This window comes from Zootermopsis nevadensis, unplaced genomic scaffold (assembly GCF_977971745.1).
Source record: "Zootermopsis nevadensis isolate Lab colony 2312 unplaced genomic scaffold, Znev_1.0 Znev_ptg000007l, whole genome shotgun sequence".
In the NCBI taxonomy this organism is placed as follows: domain Eukaryota; kingdom Metazoa; phylum Arthropoda; class Insecta; order Blattodea; family Termopsidae; genus Zootermopsis; species Zootermopsis nevadensis.
In genome coordinates, this window is record NW_028259139.1 from 20397811 (window position 1) to 20418517 (window position 20707).

The window sequence follows — 20707 nt, forward strand, 5'->3', positions numbered from 1 at the left end:
CAGATCGGGAGATATTTGCCTTTTAATAATTCACTTTCGAATAATCTCGAAAAATTAAAATGTCTCTATCCTCCAAACCCTTGAACATACATTGACGAGACTATGACATGAAGTTCACATATGCGTTCCCTCAAAGTTACATAAGGTTTGTCTCTCAGATGCCTACAGATCGGGAGATATTTGCCTTTTAAAAATTGATTTTCGAATAATCTCGAAAAATTAAAATGTCTCTATCGTCCAAACCCTTGGACATACATTGACGAGATTCTGACATGTAGTTGACATATACGTTCCCTCAAAGTGACATAAGTTTTGTCTCTCAGATTCCTACAGATCGGGAGATATTTGCCTTTTAAAAATTGACTTTCGAATAATCTCTAAAAATTTAAATGTCTCTATCCTCCAAACCCTTGGACATACATTGACGAGATTCTGACATGAAGTTGACATATACGTTCCCACAAAGTAACATAAGTTTTGTCTCTCAGATTCCTACAGATCGGGAGGTATTTGCCTTTTGAAAAATTGACTTTCGAATAATCTCGAAACATTTTGATGTCTCTATCCTCCAAACCCTTGCACATACATTGACGTGACTCTGACATGAAGTTGACATATACGTTCCCTCAATGTGACATAAGGTTTGTCTCAGATTCCTACAGATCGGGAGATATTTGCCTTTTCAAAAATTGACTTTCGAATAATCTCGAAAAATTCAAATGTCTCTATCCTTCAAAACCTTTTTCGTACATTGTCGTGACTCTGACATGAAGTTGATATGTAAATGTCCTCATAGTGACATGAGTTGTGTCTCTCAGATTCCTACAGATCGGGAGATATTAGCCTTTTAATAATTCACTTTCGAACAATCTCGAAAAATTAAAATGTCTCTATACTCCAAACCCTTCGACATACATTGACGAGAATCTGACATGAAGTTGACATAAACTTTCCCTCAAAGTGACACAAGGTTTGTCTCTCAGATGCCTACAGATAGGGAGATATTTGCCTTTAAATAACTGACTTTCAAATAATCTCGAAACATTAAAATGTCTCTATCGTCCAAACCCTTGGACATACATTGACGAGACTCTGACTTGAAGTTGACATATGCGTTCCCTCAAAGTGACATAAGGTTTGTCTCTCAGATGCCTACAGATCGGGAGATATTTGCCTTTAAAAATTGACTTTCGAATAATCTCGAAAAATTAAAATGTCTCTATCGTCCAAACCCTTGGACATACACTGACGCGATTTTGACATGAAGTTGACATATACGTTCCCTCTAAGTGACATAAGTTTTGTCTTTCAGATTCCTACAGATCGGGAGATATTTGCCTTTTCAAAAATTGACTTTCGAATAATCTCGAAAAATTCAAATGTATCTATCCTTCAAACCCTTTTTCGTACTTTGTCGTGACTCTGACATGAAGTTGATATGTAAATGTCCTCATAGTGACATGAGTTGTGTCTCTCAGATTCCTACAGATCGGGAGATATTTGCCTTTTAAAAATTGACTTTCGAATAATCTCTAAAAATTAGAATGTCTCTATCCTCCAAACCCTTGCACATACATTGACTTGAACCCTGACAGGAAGTTGACATATATGTTCCCTCAAAGTGACATTAGCTTTGTCTCTCAGCTTCCTACAGATCGGGAGATATTTGACTTTTAATAATTCACATTCGAATAATCTCGAAAAATTAAAATGTCTCTATCCTCCAAACCCTTCGACATACATTGACGAGACTCTGACATGAAGTTGACATATACTTTCCCTCAAAGTGACATAAGGTTTGTCTCTCAGATGCCTACAGATCGGGAGATATTTGCCTTTTAATAACTGACTTTCAAATAATCTCGAAACAGTAAAATGTCTCTATCGTCCAAACCCTTGGACATACATTGACGAGACTCTGACATGAAGTTGACATATGCGTTCCCTCAAAGTGACATAAGGTCTGTCTCTCAGATGCCTACAGATCGGGAGATATTTGCCTTTAAAAAATTGACTTTCGAATAATCTCGAAAAATTAAAATGTCTCTATCGTCCAAACCCTTGGACACACATTGACGAGATTCTGACATGAAGTTGACATATACGTTCCCTCTAAGTGACATAAGTTTTGTCTCTCAGATTCCTACAGATCGGGAGATATTTGCATTTTAAAAATTGACTTTCGAATAATATCTAAAAATTTAAATGTCTCTATCCTCCAAACCCTTCGACATACATTGACGTGACTCTGCCAGGAAGTTGACATATACATTCCCTCAAAGTGACATACGTTTTGTCTCTCAGATTCCTACAGATCGGGAGATATTTGCCTTTTAAAAATTGACTTTCGAATAATCTCTAGAAATTTAAATGTCTCTATCCTACAAACTCTTCTACATACATTGACGTGACTATGACATGAAGTTGACATATACGTTCCCTCAAAGTGACATAAGTTTTGTCTCTCAGATTAATACAGATCGGGAGATATTTGCCTTTTCATAAATTGAGTTTCGAATAATCTCGAAAAATTAAAATGTCTCTATCCTCCAAACCCTTGGACATACATTGACGAGACTCTGACACGAAGTTGACATATGCATTCCCTCAAAGTGACAATAAGGTTTGTCTCTCAGATGCCTACAGATCGGGAGATATTTGCCTTTTAATAATTGTATATTATTAAACACTCAAAAATTCGATTCCGTCACTTTAAAATGTATATTACATTCTGGGCTTCACTTTCATACCTGATTTAATATTTTTACAAGAATATTTTATTGGACACATACTTTCAGTAATTGGAAGTACACCAATCACTTATCACTTAAATAAGATGTTATTGAATATTTCATTGTGGAAGTATATATGTTGTCACACGAAGAATAATTTATTAAAATATTTATTTAATTTTATATTACACTACATGTAATTACTACAGTGACCCCAGTTATCGTTATAAAGAATAAATATTTTCAAATTACATAGGTCCAGCTTCTGCAGTTACGCGATGTCTGTATATGATTGACGTGTTACTAACTCGTACAAACGTCTTTACTGAGCACACATGGCATGGACATGTCTTTTCACTGAAGTCGTATGTCTCAATGTGGCGAACCGCACATATTCTTGCATCTTATGTTTTAATTGATGTTTCACTTGTTTCTATTCTAACACGACACCGATAAGACATCCTTACATTGAGTTTCATTATAGGTAGCACCCGTTAATACGTGATTGAACGGTGGTAATTAATCTTGTTAATGGTCCCGAAGTACTCTATTTCTAGAACACAAATTTAGGTTGATACTGACCGACGGAAATCGAATAATTCCAACCGTAGTTTAATGGCGACTAGTCAAATGGAACCAGCCAACTGTTCCAAGACAGAACCACTACTGACTGGCTTCTGGTAGGTCCTCGATGCCATTCGAAAGTATTGATTTCTTTCCATTTAGGTCGTCACAGATGGCAGGTCTTATCTTTGGTTCCGTATTTTTCCGATAGACTGCGTCTTTGTGTTTGTACGTCGTGTTCTCGAGTAAATGTGAGGCAATATTTCGATATATTTTCTAGAAGTTTGACATAGGATACCAATATGTTACCACAAGTTTGACGTGCGCCACGAATTCCGCGCCCACCAAACATTGCAATTGTTGTACCAGAGATTTATATTCAGTTTCTTTGTGAGGGAATTTATATTAATAAATGACGTACTATCATTCACTATGTTTATTCCGATTCTTTCGTTACATGATACTTATTTATAGTGAGTTAGATTGGGTCATCGTTACGCATGAATCTGCTACGTATTTGCGTCAACATCTACACAGCATCAATTTTGGAAGAAATATTTCTTGTGGAAACAATGTAATTTTAGATGATTTATGATGTATTACACGCATATAAGCACTAATTGTGTTATATAGGTATTTTGTGAGCGCTTAATATCGTTATTGATAAGTGGTCGAGGCCGACTTTACGCATCCTCCACCTCACGACTTTGATGCCTTCGTGCGAATTTCTAAAAGTCGATAAGACATAATAGAGTGTGAATATCATTAACTTACCTGTGGCATGACGTCCATACAAAATTTCAATAATATCTGAGCATCCATTCGGTTTTTCCAAAATTCGTGCGCAGGAAACCATTTTGCACTGATACAGATTACCCCGTTTTGGTTGGTTTGGGTTAGGTTAGGTTAGGTTAGTGGGGCACCTGCGCAGACGTTGTTGCACAGTGCAGTCATATGACTTGCGCATGTGAGGGCACCTTAAGCTCGTTATGGTTTATTGTATATTTTTAAACACTAATAAATTCGATTCCGTCACTTTAAAAAGTATATTATATACTGGGCTTCACTTTCATACCTGATTTAATTTTTTTACAAAGATATTTTATTGGACACATACTTTCAGTAATTGCAAGTACACCAATCACTTATCACTTAAATATGATGTTATTGAAGATTTCATTGTGGAAGTATATATGTTGTCACACGAAGAATAATTTATTAAAATATTTATTTAATTTTATATTACACTACATGTAATTCCTACAGTGACCCCAGTCATCGTTATAAAGAATAAATGTTCTCAAATTACCTAAGTCCAGCTTCTGCAGATAGACGATGTATGTATATGATTTACGTGTTACTAACTCGTACAAACGTCTTTACTGAGCACACACGGCATGGAAATGTCCATTCACTGAAGTCGTATGTCTCAATGTGGCGAACCGCACATATTCTTGCATTTTTTGTTGGATTGTTGTTTCAATTGTTTCTATTCTCACACGTCACCGAGAAGACATCCCTACACTGAGATTCAGTGTAGGTAGCACCCGTTAATACTTGATTGAACGGTGGTAATTAATCTTGTTAATGGTCCCGAAGAACTCTATTCCTAGAACACAAAGTTACGTTGATACTGACCGACCGGTATCAAATAATCCCAACCGTAGTATAATGGCGACTATTCCAATGGGACCAGTCGAGTGTTCCAAGACAGAATCAGTACTGACTGTCTTCTGATTGGTCCTCGATGCCATTCGAAAGTATTGATTTCTTTCCATTTAGGTCGTCACAGGTGGAACGTCTTATCTTTGGTTCCGTATTTTTCCGATAGACTGCGTCTTTGTGTTTGTACTTCGTGTCCTCGAGTAAATGTGAGGCAATATTTTCGATATGTTTTGTAGACATTTGACATAGGACACCAATATGTTACCACACGTTTGACGTGCGCCATGAATTCCGCGTCCACCAAACATTGCATTTGATATACCAGAGATTTATATTCAGTTTCTTTGTGATGCCATTTATATTAATAAATGACGTACTATCATTCACGTATGTTTATTCCGATTCTTTCGTTACATGATACTTATTTATAGTGTGTTAGATTGGTTCATCGTTACGCATGAATCTGCTTCGTATTTGCGTCAACATCTACACTGCATCAATTTTGGAAGAAATATTTCTTGTGGAAACATTATGTAATTTTAGACGTTTTATGACGTATTACACGCATATGAGCACTAATTGTGTTATATGGGTATTGTGTGAGCGATTAATATCGTTATTGAAAAGTTGTTGTGGCCGACTTTGCGCATCCTCCACCTCACGACTTTGATGCCTTCGTGCAAATTTCTAAAAAGAGATAAGACATAATAGAGTATGAATATCATTAACTTACCTGTGGCATGACGTCCATACAAAATTTCAATAATTTCTGAGCATCCATTCGCTTTTTCCAAAATTCGTGCGTAGGAAACCATTTTGCACTGATGCAGATTACCCCGTTTTGGTTGGTTTGGGTTAGGTTTGGTTAGGTTAGGTTAGGTTAGTGGGGCACCTGCGCAGACATTGTTGCGCAGTGCAGTCGTATGACTTGCGCATGTGAGGGCACCTTGAGCTCGTTATGATTAATTGTATATTATTAAAAACTCAAAAATTCGATTCCGTCACTTTAAAAAGTATATTATATTCTGGGCTTCACTTTCATACCTGATTTAATTTTTTTACAAGGATATTTTATTGGACACATACTTTCAGTATTTGCAAGTACACCAATCACTTATCACTTAAATATGATGTTATTGAATATTTCATTGTGGAAGTATATATGTTGTTACACGAAGAATAATTTATTAACATATTTATTTAATTTTATATTACACTACATGTAATTACTACAGTGACCCCAGTCATCGTTATAAAGAATAAATGTTCTCAAAATACATAGTTCCAGCTTCAGAAGATACACGATGTCTGTATAAGATTTACGTGTTACTAACAAGTACAAACGTCTTTACTGAGCACACATGGCATGGAAATGTCCATTCACTGAAGTCGTATGTCTCAATGTGGCGAACCGCACATATTCTTGCGTGTTATGTTGGATTGTTGTTTCAATTGTTTCTAATCTCACACGTCACCGAGAAGACATCCTTACACTGAGATTCAGTGTAGGTAGCACCCGTTAATACTTGATTGAACGGTGGTAATTAATCTTGTTAATGGTCCCGAAGAACTCTATTCCTAGAACACAAAGTTACGTTGATACTGATCGACCGGTATCAAATAATCCCAACCGTAGTTTAATGGCGACTATTCCAATGGGACCAGCCGACTGTTCCAAGACAGAATCAGTACTGACTGTCTTCTGATTGGTCCTCGATGCCATTCGAAATATTGATTTCTTTCCATTTAGGTCGTCACAGATGGCACGTTTTATCTTTGGTTCCGTATTTTTCCGATAGACTGCGTCCTTGTGTTTGTACGTCGTGTCCTCGAGTAAATGTGATGCAATATATTCGATATATTTTGTAGAAGTTTGACATAGGACACCAATATGTTACCACAAGTTTGACGTGCGCCACGATTTCCGCGCCCACCAAACATTGCAATTGATGTACCATAAATTTATATTCTATTTCTTTGTGAGGCGATTTATATTAATAAATGACGTAATATCATTCACGTATGTTTATTCCGATTCTTTCTTTACATGATACTTATTTATAGTGAGTTAGATTGGGTCATCGTTACGCATGAATCTGCTACGTATTTGCGTCAACATCTACACTGCATCAATTTTGGAAGAAATATTTCTTGTGGAAACATTATGTAATTTTAGACGTGTTATGATGTATTACACGCATATAAGCACTAATTGTGTTATATGGGGATTGTATGAGCGCTTATTATCTTTATTGATAAGTGGTCGTGGCCGACTTTGCGCATCCTCCACCTCACGACTTTGATGCCTTCGTGCGAATTTCTAAAAGGCGATAAGACATAAGAGAGTATGAATATCATTAACTTACCTGTGGCATGACGTCCATACAAAATTTCAATAATTTCTGAGCAACCATTCGCTTTTTCCAAAATTCGTGCGCAGGAAACCATTTGGCACTGATGCAGATTACCCCGTTTTGGTTGGTTTGGGTTAGGTTAGGTTAGGTTAGGTTAGGTTAGTGGGGCACCTGCGCAGACGTTGTTGCGCAGTGCAGTCATATGACTTGCGCATGTGAGGGCACCTTGAGCTCGTTATGGTTAATTGTATATTATTAAACACTCAAAAATTCGATTCCTTCACTTTAAAAAGTATATTATATTCTGGGCTTCACTTTCATACCTTATTTAATATTTTTACAAGAATATTTTATTGGACACATACTTTCAGTAATTGGAAGTACACCAATCACTTATCACTTAAATATGATGTTAATGAAAATTTCATTGTGGAAGTATATATGTTGTCACACGAAGAATGATTTATTGAAATATTTTTTAATTTTATATTACACTACATGTAATTACTACAGTGACCCCAGTCATCGTTATAAAGAATAAATGTTCTCAAAATACATAGGTCCAGCTTCAGAAGATACGCGATGTCTGTATATGATTTACGTGTTACTAACTCGTACAAACGTCTTTACTGAGCACACATGGCATGGAAATGTCCTTTCACTGAAGTCGTATGTCTCAATGTGGCGAACCGCACATATTCTTGCATTTTATGTTGGATTGTTGTTTCAATTGTTTCTATTCTCAGACGTCACCGAGAAGACATCCTTACACTGAGATTCAGTGTAGGTAGCACCCGTTAATACTTGATTGAACGGTGGTAATTAATCTTGTTAATGGTCCCGAAGAACTCTATTCCTAGAACAGAAAGTTACGTTGATACTGACCGACCGGTATCAAATAATCCCAACCGTAGTTTAATGGCGACTATTCCAATGGACCAGCCGACTGTTCCAAGACAGAATCAGTACTGACTGTCTTCTGATTGGTCTTCGATGCAATTCGAAAGTATTGATTTCTTTCCATTTAGGTCGTCACAGATGGCACGTTTTATCTTTGGTTCCGTATTTTTCCGATAGACTGCGTCTTTGTTTTTGTACGTCGTGTCCTCGAGTAAATGTGATGCAATATTTTCGATATATTTTGTAGAAGTTTGACATAGGACACCAATATGTTACCACAAGTTTGACGTGCGCCACGAATTCCGCGCCCAACAAACATTGCAATTGATGTACCATAAATTTATATTCTGTTTCTTTGTGAGGCGATTTATATTAATAAATGACGTAATATCAGTCACGTATGTTTATTCCGATTCTTTCGTTACATGATACTTATTTATAGTGAGTTAGATTGGGTCATCGTTACGCATGAATCTGCTACGTATTTGCGTCAACATCTACACTGCATCAATTTTGGAAGAAATATTTCTTGTGGAAACATTATGTAATTTTAGACGTGTTATGATGTATTACACGCATATAAGCACTAATTGTGTTATATGATGATTGTGTAAGCGCTTTTTATCTTTATTGATAAGTGGTCGTGGCCGACTTTGCTCATCCTCTACTTCACGACTTTGATGCCTTCGTGCGAATTTCTAAAAAGCGATAAGACATAATAGAGTATGAATATCATTAACTTACCTGTGGCATGACGTCCATACAAAATTTCAATAATTTCTGAGCATCCATTCGCTTCTTCCAAAATTCGTGCGCAGGAAACCATTTTGCACTGATGCAGATTACCCCGTTTAGGTTGCTTTGGGTTGGGTTAGGTTAGGTTAGGTTAGGTTAGTGGGGCACCTGCGCAGACGTTGTGCGCAGTGCAGTCATATGACTTGCGCCTGTGAGGGCACCTTGAGCTCGTTATGGTTTATTGTATATTATTAAACACTCAAAAATTCGATTCCGTCACTTTAAAAAGTATATTATATTCTGAGCTTCACTTTCATACCTGATTTAATTTTTTTAACAATGATATTTTATTGGACACATACTTTCAGTAATTGCAAGTACACCAATCACTTATCACTTAAATATGATGTTATTGAATATTTCATTGTGGAAGTATATATGTTGTCACACGAAGTATAATTTATTAAAATATTTTTTTAATTTTATATTACACTACATGTAATTACTACAGTGACCCCAGTCATCGTTATAAAGAATAAATGTACTCAAATTACATAGGTCAAGCTTCTGCAGATACGCGATGTCTGTATATGATTTACGTGTTACTAACTTGTACAATCGTCTTTACTGAGCACACATGGCATGGAAATGTCCATTCACTGAAGTCGTATGTCTCAATGTGGCGAACCGCACATATTCTTGCGTGTTATGTTGGATTGTTGTTTCAATTGTTTCTATTCTCACACGCCACTGAGAAGACATCCTTACACTGAGATTCAGTGTAGGTAGCACCCGTTTATACTTGATTGAACGGTGGTAATTAATCTTGTTAATGGTCCCGAAGAACTCTATTCCTAAAACACAAATTTGCGTTGATACTGACCGACCGGTATCAAATAATCCGAACCGTAGTTTAATGGCGACTATTCCAATGGGACCAGCCGACTGTTCCAAGACAGAATCAGTACTGACTGTCTTCTGATTGGTCCTCGATGCAATTCGAAATATTGATTTCTTTCCATTTAGGTCGTCACAGGTGGCACGTCTTATCTTTAGTTCCGTATTTTTCCGAAAGACTGCGTCTTTGTGTTTGTACTTCGTGTCCTCGAGTAAATGTGAGGCAATATTTTCGATATATTTTGTAGACATTTGACATAGGACACCAATATGTTACCACACGTTTGACGTGCGCCACGAATTCCGCGTCCACCAAACATTGAAATTGAAGTACCAGAGTTTTATATTCAGTTTCTTTGTGAGGCCATTTATATTAATAAATGACGTACCATCATTCACGTATGTTTATTCCGATTCTTTCGTTACATGATACTTATTTATAGTGAGTTAGATTGAGTCATCGTTACGCATGAATCTGCTACGTATTTGCGTCAACATCTACACTGCATCAATTTTGGAAGAAATATTTCTTGTGGAAACATTATTTAATTTTAGACGTGTTATGACATATTACACGCATATATGCACTGATTATGTTATATGGGGATTGTGTGAGCGCTTAATATCGTTATTGATAAGTGGTCGTGGCCGACTTTGCGCATCCTCTACCTCACGACTTTGATGCCTTCGTACGAATTTCTAAAAAGCGATAATACATAATAGAGTATGAATATCATTAACTTACCTGTGGTATGACGTCCATACAAAATTTCAATAATTTCTGAGCATCCATTCGCTTTTTCCAAAATTCGTGCGCAGGAAACTATTTTACACTGATGCAGATTACCCCGTTTTGGTTGGCTTGGGTTAGGTTAGGTTAGGTTAGATTAGGTTAGTGGGGCACCTGCGCAGACGTTGTTGCGCAGTGCAGTCGTATGACTTGCGCATGTGAGGGCACCTTGAGCTCGTTATGGTTAATTGTATATTATTAAACACTTAAAAGTTCGATTCCGTCACTTTAAAAATATATTATATTCTGGGCTTCACTGTCGTACCTGATTTAATTTTTTTACAATGATATTTTATTGGACACATACTTTCAGTAATTGCAAGTACACCAATCACTTATCACTTAAATATGATGTTATTGAATATTTTATTGTGGAAGTATATATGTTGTCACACGAAGAATAATTTATTAAAATATTTATTTAATTTTATATTACACTACATGTAATTACTACAGTGACCTCAGTCATCGTTATATAGAATAAATATTTTCAAATTACATAAGTCCAGCTTCTGCAGTTACGCGATGTCTGTATATGATTTACGTGTTACTAACTCCTACAAACGTCTTTACTGAGCACACATGGCATGGAAATGTCTTCTCACTGAAGTCGTATGTCTCAATGTGGCGAACCGCACATATTCTTGCGTGTTATGTTGGATTGTTGTTTCAATTGTTTCTATTCTCTCACGTCACCGAGAAGACATCCTTCCACTGAGATTCAGTGTAGGTAGCACGCGTTAATACGTGATTGAACGGTGGTAATTAATCTTGTTGATGGTCCCGTAGAACTCTATTTCTAGAACACAAAGTTACGTTGATACTGACCGACTGAAATCAAATAATTCCAACCGGAGTTTAATGGCGACTATTCAAATGGGACCAGCCGACTGTTCCAAGACAGAATCAGTACTGACTGTCTTCTGATTGGTCCTCGATGCAATTCGAAAGTATTGATTTCTTTCCATTTATGCTACTAATAAATAATGCAGTAACTTAAAATGGATCTGGATCTCTGGAGTCCAGCGCACAGACGTGGAGACATGGTGGGCCGTCGGATCTGCGCGTTGGCAGCCTCGCCTCTGAAGATGGGAGACCTCAAGAAAACCAATGGTCAGAGTGCAACAAGGTTTGCTGAAGGGAAATGTTTTAGCATCTCTCCGAAACAAGAAATAGTAAGTGGCGTTTCTTTGGAATTCCGTACGCCAAACTTCCTGTCGGCGACCTCAAGTTCAAGGTAACGAGAAGTTGATAAGTGGCAACGTAAGTTCTACATTGCGGTGTGTATTTTGTGAAAAGTACATAAATCATTCGCAAAATATCGCCGTGTCCAGAGGAAAAATGCCACCAAAATTACGAAAAAAACCTTAGGACCTTAAATGTCACATCGTACATTGCGTCAAAGTGGCCGCGCGGTCCTTGTAGCCTCTTGGTCGCAGGGACCGTGGGTTCGTATCCCACGCTTTTCTGTGATGTGCTTTCCTTTGTACAGGTAGAGTAGTATCCTGTCTTTTGTAACTCTTTTTAACAAATTTCTGTAAACGTCACGTGTTATTTCGCCTCTTTGTGTAGGGTCTGCTGTCAGAATGTGAAGTGTAATTGTGAGGTAATTTTTCAGAACTCAGATCTCATACTGACAGGAGCAATAATTCATGTACTTGCTGAGTTCGAACCAGTTAGAAGATGATTTTAATATTATCTTCCTATGTATCCAATGCTGTCTCTTCAATAATATTTACTGTGTTTCTTCATTTTCTAATTCGGGGATGTTGGGTTAATAACTCCATGGTCATTGGTGTGGTACCATCCATTGATAAAATTTTCAGTAGCATAATGTGGTCATGTTCTCCAATGCAGGAAATTATGATCATTCCTAAATCAAAAGCTAAGGAGTACAGAAAAAATAAACTATCTGAATATCTTATGTCATTGCCACTATAAGTCGTAGCCCACAGTTGGAAGATTAATCACGAGTAATAACAACGCCTGCACATGGGAATCCGTGGTCAGCCATTTCCAGTCATCTCAGAGGTTCAAAAAATATTTCCCTAAAATCCATCGTAATGTTTCCATGCCACCGCCCCCCCGTCACTGAAGTGGCCAATTACAATAAATATTCTTTCAAACACAGCACATGCATGCCTTGTGCATCAATATTATTGAAATGCCACCTTCCTTCCTTTTATTATCCTACAAGTAACATGAGATGCACATAACCTGAGAAATTTTGTGCTATACGTGTAATAATTGTAGACTGAAATCTTCATTCAACAATATTTTCCTTAGCAGTTTGTTTACCAACAGTTGCAATTAACCATTATTCTGGTAACAGATTAATCCATTAGAAATTAAAGATAACAAATATGAAAACATGACTCCATTCTTCCACACTTTCACAGTTTGTTGATAATTTGTCAGAAGACGGCATTCTAAAATTTCCATGCAAGAAAGAGCATGTTCATGAACCTAAAAGCAGGAATGTAAATATTGTCATCTATGCTACAATGTAAGAGCTTCTGACAGTGTGTTTATATAAACCACAAATTAATAAATAAAATTTAATCAAAATTCTTAACCCTCTTCCAGCCTAAATACTTGAAAGCACTTTTGTTCGTGGTCTTTGGTATCTTAGACATTCGAATTTTGTTCCTGTCTCCTAGTGAAATATGTTGTAATGTTGACTGTCTTTGCGTTGCCACAGCGTTCTCTTCACTTATCGGTTTCAGTTCCCACACTGTTCTAACGTAACGTTAATCTTTCGTGTGTGTGAAATGATGGAGGTTTCAGTCTTTTGAATAAGGGTAGGAGAGGGATAGAGATTGAAATGTTATAAGCTCTCTGCATAATGTCCATATATTCTTAGTAAGAAGTGTGATGGCTCCCCCAGTGGTGAATCGTTTTCCGTTTGCTATGTGAGGAATCACATATAACCACTGTAACTGTCTATAAAGAAATCTAAAATGTCAAGGGATTCTAAAATAACTTCATTTAAAATAGTGTCAGGTTTGCCGTAACGCAAAGAATATTTTGATGAAAATGGATTATACAAATGCTTATTACTCTGGTACATTGCAGCCAAAATACAAATTAACGCACTTCACTTTAGGATGGCAGGAGCATGTGGGTAAGTGTAGATTAGTACTGAGGGAACGCGATAAGACCGCAAAGTTTGGATCGTGGCAGAGGGGCTGTGTAGTGGCGACATATGCAATAATCGTTTATAGTGCTTCGTTCATTGAGCTGTAGTTTACGAAATCCCACCTGTTTTCATAAATGATGGAAGATATTTAGGTTATGGAAATGTTTGGTAGTTGGTGTCTTATAGGTGATGTTGGTCGGACTTTTCAAATGACGAAGCTCGCGAGTCGTCTCCGACCTTCTGGAAAATTAGTTGTGAGAAATTATCGCGCAGGGAAGATGTCGGTGCTGAATTTGCGTGATGTCTTGAGTGCCAACATGAAATGTGACGAGGATAAGTTCGTGTTGGAAAGGACGTGGACGATTTCACTGGGTGATTTATAGGTAGACGTGCAGGTATTCAAGATTTGTGTCTGGTATCAATCTGAGCAGGGTGTCGAAGGTTGCTCTGTGCAGTAACAATCCGGCGACCGAGAGGTTATGTGATAAATGTGTCCTAGGATGTAGGCGATCTAGTGGCGAATTGTGGGCTACTTGTTTGATAGTGCTTCGTGCTAAGTTGATTGAGTTTTTAGTTTTTTGGGTGTGGTCCGATTCATAATTTATTTTAAGATTTTTGAGGTTATGGAAGTGTTTGGTAGTTGGTTTCTTATAGGCGAAGTTGGTAGCTCGTTTCGCCTTAATTTTTTTCTTTATTTCCTGTTAGTTTTAAGGCAGAAGATGTCAGTAACGGTAGTCACGAAATAAAGTTTGAGGTCTTCATAATTTTACAGTCTTTCGAGTGGTATTTCAGTCAGCATTTGGTTCGGCAGTGCCGTGTAGTGTTCGCGGACGGGCATGTACCTCAGGTGTATTGTCGGTATATGACAGGACAGTTCGTCAGGGTGCGCACATATTGATCATTGAATATCCCTCATGCTCCGCCGGTGGCGGGATGTGTTCGCTGTTTTTCAGACGTTGCCGTCCCTGCGTGCGAGAAAATGGCGCAGCTGCTCTGCTGTTATTGTTTCCTTCGGACGGCGTGATGGTAGGATGCATGCCCAGTCGAGTGCAGCTTTACTCTCTTATATTTCGAATGCTTGCAAGTTTATTTGAACTGATGTTTGTCATCTTTCTCCTGTGTGAAGTACGTAAAGTGGGAAATATTTTGGTTACACGAAAGGCCGGATTAGTTGCCAGTAGGTTATTAATGTGGTGTAGAGTGCCTTCGTAGTAAGAATTAATACTGGTCTCTCAATGCGGATGTTTATTTCTGTACATGGTTTTGTTTCAGGTAGGCGTGAATGCAAGCATATGGGATACTTCAGCCGTTATGCAGTTTCGAGTCCATCATTACTACGGAGGTAGCAAGACTTTGCTCCGGTAGCTGACATGACCACTGTGCATGATGGACACAATTCATCAGTCGATGCGGTTGGGATGACCCACAGACTCGTGGTGGCAGCCTCTGTTTTTGTGACTTGCATGTGGAAATTCAGTAGCTGTTGATTTAAATTTGTGCAAGAGCTTATCGCAGTGAAGAAGGTAGAAGTAAGCAGCTAGGGTTACAGGTTGTAATGTTGGTTACGTGGCCACCTCACCACAGTTGCCCACTTTTGATTCCTAGTGACCAAGTATGGGGTGTTCGTAGCATGCCTCACAATGCCACAAGGAAGACCTCAGGCCCTCGTGCGATTATATACCTTGCTTTCCGAGGAGGTGTACTGTTATAGATTTAGTGGGAGTGCCTAGTCTGTCTCAAAGAGGAGTTTGAGATCAGGGGATGTGCTGAGTAGCAACTTTCGTGTGAACTGTAGCTGTAGTGTGTGTGGACTGGTTTCAACGAAGACATGGAGGATCAATTTGTCTGAATATCAGCGTTTCAGAAGATCAGTTGTGTGCGTGATGGGGAAGCAGCTTTTTTGGAGTTGGAGATGTGAAGAACGAGACAGAACGAAGCACCTGGAGTGTTTGTGACTTGGATAAGGAATTGCATTATTCAGGTATGTTAGAGAGTAGAGTTTCTTTGCATTCCATAGATCCTTCTTAGGAGTAATCCAAAGGATGCAGATCAAGTCATTTCATACAGTAAACATAAACTTCAGGACTTCATTCAATATACGTAAACCTCGGTACTTTTGACACAATTACAAGAACGTGTTTCACATATGAATGTACATAACCTTTAGATTTTGCAATTCAAGTATGAAAGCTAATTTCAGTGCAGGCTTGAATACATTTATATCACAATTTAGAGTTTTAATTGTTGGTTGGTGATTATTAAATAACTTGACACGTGTAAAGTACACTCCTCTTTGACATTTAGCAGGGTTTACATCTTGTAATTAAATTATGTACATCTGTATTTCTTTTAAAATTATCCAACTTTTCCACCACAAATGATAGCAAGCAGAGTATAAATTCACTTGCAAGTGGAAGTATATTAAATTTACGAAATTATTCTCTATAAGGTAAGCTGCTTTTGACACCTGCCATTGTTGTGATTATTTTCTTTTGCATGTAAAAAGCCTTATTAGTGTGTGTTCAATTCCCCCAAAATATTAATCCATAAGACACCACAGAGTGGAAATAAGCAAAGTAAACTAGCTTTATAGTATCTATTGTCATGGGTGGTATGACTGTTCTGATGGCAAGGCACGCAGAGCTTAATTAGGGAATAATATACTCAGTGTGCTTATTCCAATCTGAGGTGTTGTCAACTTGTAAGCCAAGGAAATTGTTTGTTTAAACTTCCGCGATTAATTTCTCATCACCGTAACCTCTCGTTTTGCCTCTGTACGTAGGTACATGCACATTCACAACATTCCCTAGGGTGGAATGCTCACCTCGGGAGCTTACAGAGTTGTTCACGCCGACATTGTCGGTGCCCCGGCATATTCCTGCAGGCAGTCCACATCCCTTCTGTACTCACGTTTTCGGGCATATGTATTGTGCAGTGTTGATGGATGTCGTTCCGTGCGCCGTGATGTCCGCTCGCTTGCTCTGTGTTGGGGTACTGAAGTATGTATTTTCATTAATGTTCTAGGACACCGGCCATGCCGTCATCATGAAGTTACCTCCTTCAGTTCCCTCTGGGTGTTCTGTTTGACAAGGCTGGGGTGAAGAACCAGAACGATATTGGCCGCAGTTAGATGACCTGTTACTGGCGAGTAAAACCTCTGTGTTGTGCGCCAGACACAAGATAGGGCGTTGGACCAACATTTCTCAAAGAGAGAGCATATTAATTGGCTCACAAAGTGCAGCGTATGTATAGAGCTACAATAACTGGATGTGAGTGAGTGAGTGTGTGTGTGTCTGTTCATAAGAGGCACCAGTACAAGAAGTAGGACACTGTCTTCTGACTTCATATCACAAAGAATATTAACTGGATGAATATTCGGAATATGTACCAAGTTGGAAGAGGAATACTTTTTCTGCCAAGCAACGGTAATGCTCTGACAGAGGCTGACTGCATGTTGGATGTTTGTTCTTACGTGTCTAATCCCCTGTATGTCTATGAACGGCATTCCCCCCCGCCCCCATTTCAGATTAAATATTTGAATAAGCAGGAGGCACCCATTAGATAAAATAAGTTGGCATGAGATTGTTCCATTTCAGACGACTTTGCCTCCAATGTCTGTGAAAGTGGCCCCTTGAGATTCTAGATTTCTTGTGTATCTTACACCTTTCCTGGTATATTGCAGGAGGAGTGCACCAACACTAGACAGACTGACATCCGAGAGAAGACCGCTTGTGTCCCCGATGGTTGGCCGTCCTGTTGCTGAGTGCGTACATGGAGAAGAGGACTGAATGCAGCATGTAAATTTTGTGTGCCTCTGGAGAGGTGGTGCAGTTTTCTGTTATTTAACCCATTGACAGGGGCTTGCTCTGTTGTGGTAATTGTGTTGCAAGTGTGATAGCAACTTAGATATGAATCATGTGAACGTGTAAGGTGTGGATGTCTAGTTATGTGTGTGGGGTGTTCTACGGAGTGTAGTAAAATAGTAGAAATGTCGGCCGCAATCACATTGCGTTGATAAGAGTCTGCTTCATAGTGTGGTGGCCAACACATCTCTGAATGAGAGAGAGTTTGTCATGTGTGACAGGCTGTAAGTTGCAGGTGCTCTTGGCTTTGGCCGCAGCTTGTCACCAAAGATGTGATTCCTCTTCCTGGAAAGAATATGTTATTTCGTTTTATCTGCTTCATCCCATTTCACATTCTCAGTTCAAGCTAATGCCACAGGAAGATCTTCAAAACGTCAGTCATTGTGAATCTGTTTCTATAGCAGATGGGTGGGGGGGGGCTCTGCAGTTTCACTCGTTTAGGAAGTGCGGTGATGAAGATCTCTGGCATAGCTATACCGGACAGTCTTGATAATAGTGGGTGTCCGTTCTCTGACCCAGGAGGGCTTTAAAAGTGTGCTGACCACGCATTACTTAGTTTGTATTTTCTTCATGTAAATCTGTAAAGAGATGTCAAAGCGGGAGGTAACGGGAATACTTAGTGATCATCACCGAGAGGGAGTTTCCAAGCAGTCGTTAACGGGAGATGCGCAATAGCAGTTGTCCTATGATCGAAAAGTGTGACTTGCCAGTGATGAGATTGCTTTTTGTAAGTCAGGTAAGTGCAATGAGTTTTATGGATTGTGTGTGTTTTTCTGCAAGTGGTTTTCAGCGAATATTGCCGGCATTAATTTTGTTGGTAGTGTATTAAGTGTTGATTGCTGCATGTGCCAAAATGAAGTCTGACGAAGGGAAGTTGGTGTTGTTGAAGTACGGCCACCAGTGGGCTGGGTCGTTGGGTGTGTTATAGATGCTCGTGAAGTAGAACCTGGTGGCAGGGGGGCTGTGTAGTGGCGACATATGCAATAATCGTTTATAGTGCTTCGTTCATTGAGCTGTAGTTTACGAAATCCCACCTGTTTTCATAAATGATGGAAGATATTTAGGTTATGGAAATGTTTATTAGTTGGTGTCTTATAGGTGATGTTGGTCGTACTTTTCAAATGACTCAGCTCGCGAGACGTTTTCGCCCTTCTGCAAAATTACTTGTGAGAAATTATCGCGCAGGGAGAATGTCGGTGCTGAATTTGCGTGATGTCTTGAGTGCCAACATGAAATGTGACGAGGATAAGTTCGTGTTGGAAAGGACGTGGACGATTTCACTGGGTGATTTATAGGTAGACGTGCAGGTATTCAAGAGTTGTGTCTGGTATCAATCTGAGCAGTAACATAACGGCGACCGACAGGTTATGTGACAAATGTGCCCTAGGATGTAGGCGATGTAGATGCAAATTGTGGGCTACTTGTTTCATAGTGCTTCGTGCTAAGTTGATTGAGCTGTAGTTTATTGGGTGTGGTTGGAATCATAAATTATTTTATGATTTTTGAGGTTATGGAAGTGATTGGTAGTTGGTTTCTTATAGGCGAAGTTGGTAGCTCGTTTCGCCTTAATTTTTTTTCTTTACTTCCTGTCGATTTTAAAGGAGAAGATGTGTCACTAATGGTATTCACGAAATAAAGTTTGAGGTCTTCATAATTCTACAGTCTTTGGAGTGGTATTTCAGTCAGCATTTGGTTCGGCAGTGCCGTGTAGTGTTCGCGGACGGGCATGTACCTCAGGTGTATTGTCGGTAGATGACAGCACAGTTCGTCAGGGTGCGCACATATTGGTCATTCAATATCCCTCATGCTCCGCCGGTGGCGGGATGTGTTCGCTGTTTTTCAGACGTTGCCGTCCCTGCGTGCGAGAAAATGGCGCAGCTCCTCTGCTGTTATTGTTTACTTCGGACGGCGTGATGGTAGGATGCATGGCCAGTCGAGTGCAGCTTTACTCTCTTATATTTCCAATGCTTGCAAGTTTATTTGAACTGATGTTTGTCATCTTTCTCCTGTGTGAAGTACGTAAAGTGGGAAATATTTTGGTTGCACGAAAGGCCGGATTAGTTGCCAGTAGGTTATTAATGTGGTGTAGATTGCCTTCGTAGTAAGAATTAATACTGGTCTCTCAATGCGGATGTTTATTTCTGTACATGGTTTTGTTTCAGGTAGGCGTGAATGCAAGCATATGGGATACTTCAGCCGTTATGCAGTTTCGAGTCCATCATTACTACGGAGGTAGCAAGACTTTGCTCCGGTAGCTGACTTGACCACTGTGCATGATGGACACATTTCATCAGTCGATGCGGTTGGGATGACCCACAGACTCGTGGTGGCAGCCTCTGTTTTTGTGGCTTGCATGTGGAAATTCAGTTGCTGTTGATTTAAATTTGTGCAAGAGCTTATCGCAGTGAAGAAGCTAGAAGTTAGCAGCTAGGGTTACAGGTTGTAATGTTGGTTATGTGGCCACCACACCACACCACAGTTGCCCACTTTTGATTCCTAGTGACCAAGTATGGGGTGTTCGTATGATGCCTTACAATGCCACAAGGAAGACCTCAGGCCCTCGTGCGATTATATACCTTGCTTTCCGAGGAGGTGTACGGTTATAGATTTAGTGGGAGTGCCTAGTCTGTCTCAAAGAGGAGTTTGAGATCAGGGGATGTGCTGAGTAGCAACTTTCATGTGAACTGTAGCTGTAGTGTGTGTTTACTGGCATCAACGAAGACATGGAGGACCAATTTGTCTGAATATTAGCGTTTCAGAAGATCAGTTGTGTGCGTGATGGGGAAGCAGCTTTTTTGGAGTTGGAGATGTGAAGAACGAGACAGAACGAAGCACCTGGAGTGTTTGTGACTTGGATAAGGAATTGCATTATTCAGGTATGTTAGAGAGTAGAGTTTCTTTGCATTCCATAGATCCTTCTTAGGACTAAACCATGGGATGCAGTACAAGTCATTTCATACAATAAACATAAACTTCAGGACTTCATTCAATATACGTAAACCTCAGTACTTTTGACACAATGCAAGGACGTGTTTCACATATGAATGTACATAACCTTCAGATTCTGC

The 20707-nt window shown here is 39.0% G+C and overlaps 1 long non-coding RNA gene across 7 annotated transcripts; it reads left to right on the forward strand.

The window, feature by feature from the left end:
- Window positions 1–14512: 14512 nt before the first annotated feature.
- On the forward strand, window positions 14513–20530 carry LOC147874681 (uncharacterized). 7 transcript variants are annotated; one of them, XR_015534012.1, is made up of 7 exons: window positions 14518–14901; window positions 15049–15188; window positions 15633–15757; window positions 16801–17018; window positions 17459–19706; window positions 19802–20058; window positions 20391–20530. It is a non-coding gene; the product is annotated as an uncharacterized LOC147874681 (long non-coding RNA). The 7 variants fall into 7 exon arrangements; XR_015534016.1 differs by having other exon boundaries at window positions 14513–14901; window positions 15049–15757; window positions 16801–17045; XR_015534014.1 differs by having other exon boundaries at window positions 14514–14953; window positions 15049–15757.
- Window positions 20531–20707: the final 177 nt, after the last annotated feature.